Below are 1885 nucleotides of genomic sequence, written 5' to 3' on the forward strand. Positions count from 1 at the left end.
CGTCGTTCTCGATATATTCTTCGAGATCTTCTTTCCGGTCCACTTAATGGACTCTATTCTATTATTCTTCTTAGGTGGTCCAAATCTTCGTAAGTATTACACGATGATGATTAACCAAGTAAAAACCATCGGGTATATAGTATCATTCATTCGATCGATCCATCCATAGATCGATCGATCTATCGATCGATCGATTGATCGTTAAACAATGTTCTCCTACCTCCTACCACCGCTCATCCAACTTTTTTCAATGATACCACAACCCAAGTTCTATTCTCTTTCTTTCTATTATTATTTTATTTCCATCGACGATTATTATCTCGTTATTACAATGATCCCAAATTGTTCTCCCAAAGGGATCATAGGTTATGTCCAAGTAACGAATCGATTCGGTCTAATTTCTACACAGATCCCGGTATTACCGGTTTTTCAACATTCCACTTTACCGATCCGTGGAGTCCGTTGTTGTCCTAGGACCAGATCAGTTTTTCTTTTTCTTTTTCTTTTTGTTCTTTTCTTTTTTTTTTTTTTCGTTTGTTTGTTGGTTTCTTTCTTACGTTCCTCTTTTTTTTTTCTTCTCTTGTTCTTCTTCTTCTTCTTCTTATGTTGCCTCTCCTTCTTCTATAGTGTATTATTACGGTTCCAACTCCCGTTCCACCTTTCTACCACCCATTATACGAGCTCGTTATCCCATCTTACTCTTCCACTGTATATATATATATATATATATACATATATATATAAGTATATATATATATATATGTATATATGTATATATTATACGGTCTCTCTTCCTGTTTCTTAACGCGTGCCACCGCGGACACGAAACTCTACGGTCGGTTTAGGTCAGTAGGCGTCCACTTTCGTCGTGCTTTAGGGCAGATAGAGTATGTGAAGAGACCGTTATAGTTGCCACCCTATGCCTATGTTCGATGCTTTTACTGTTCTTTTTTTTTTTTCTCTCTCAAGATTATCGTATGATCTAAGTACGAATAACCCAAGATGATATCCAATAATAAACGTGTTATTATTTAATTGGCCACAAACTCTTTATTATATTAATCTATATATCTCGACGATTTACGTCAATATTTGTTTTGTTATTAAACATTATATATTTAAGGTTTCTTTTTTTTTTTTTCTTTATTATTAAATAAAACGTCTTTCTCAAATTTATCTTTTTAGATGGATGGATGGATGGATGGATGGGTCGATGGATGGATGGATATTTATAGTTTGTTAAATCGAGGAGGAGGAATGTGGATGATGGTGATGTTAATAGAGGAGGAGTAGGAGAAGGATAGCTAAGCAATACAAAAGAGAGACCTTAAAGATCCAGAAGGGATCCCTCTGGATCTTTAACTTGCTCCGCCTTATTACACAACCTCTTCTTGGGCTGATCTCAGGTACACCGGCAGTCCTGCTGACACAGTTACCTACCTGATCTGGGCGTTACGGTAGGATAACAGGAAAAAGAAGAATAAGAGGAACAAGAAGAGGTACTAGAAGAACGGGAACACAAAAACGAAGAAGAAGAAGAAGAACAAGAAGATAAAGATGTTGATGATGAAAACGAAAAATAAAGAAATAAAATTCATTAAGACTTCATTTTTTTTGTTTTTTTTGTTTTTTTTTTCTTTGAACCATTCTTTCCCTCTCCTCTCTCTTTTTTTTTGTTTTTTTTTTTTTTTTTTATTAATCATTCAAGATCGATAAGGACAGAAAAACATAGTACGATAAAAATTTCATAGTAAAAGAGATTTTTAACAGATTGAAAAAAAAAAAAAAAATGAGAAAAATTATATATTCATATATGTACAGAGATAAGGGACAACTCGACTTTTCCAATAGAATTAGAAACGACGAGTAATCGTTGCTCAATTCT

The 1885-nt window shown here is 34.1% G+C and overlaps 1 protein-coding gene across 2 annotated transcripts in view; it reads left to right on the forward strand.

Moving 5' to 3' along the window:
• LOC124428643 (polypeptide N-acetylgalactosaminyltransferase 3-like) overlaps window positions 1–1553 on the forward strand; it is a 35978-nt gene extending 34425 nt beyond the window's left edge. Inside the window, exon 12 of one of the 2 annotated variants that reach the window (XR_006943248.1) lies at window positions 1186–1553. The gene's annotated coding sequence lies outside the window, so the exon portion shown is untranslated. The remainder of the gene's footprint in view (window positions 1–1185) is intronic. The other variant, XR_006943249.1, reaches the window with a different exon arrangement.
• Window positions 1554–1885: the final 332 nt, after the last annotated feature.

Source organism: Vespa crabro, chromosome 13 (assembly GCF_910589235.1).
Source record: "Vespa crabro chromosome 13, iyVesCrab1.2, whole genome shotgun sequence".
In the NCBI taxonomy this organism is placed as follows: Eukaryota; Metazoa; Arthropoda; class Insecta; order Hymenoptera; family Vespidae; genus Vespa; species Vespa crabro.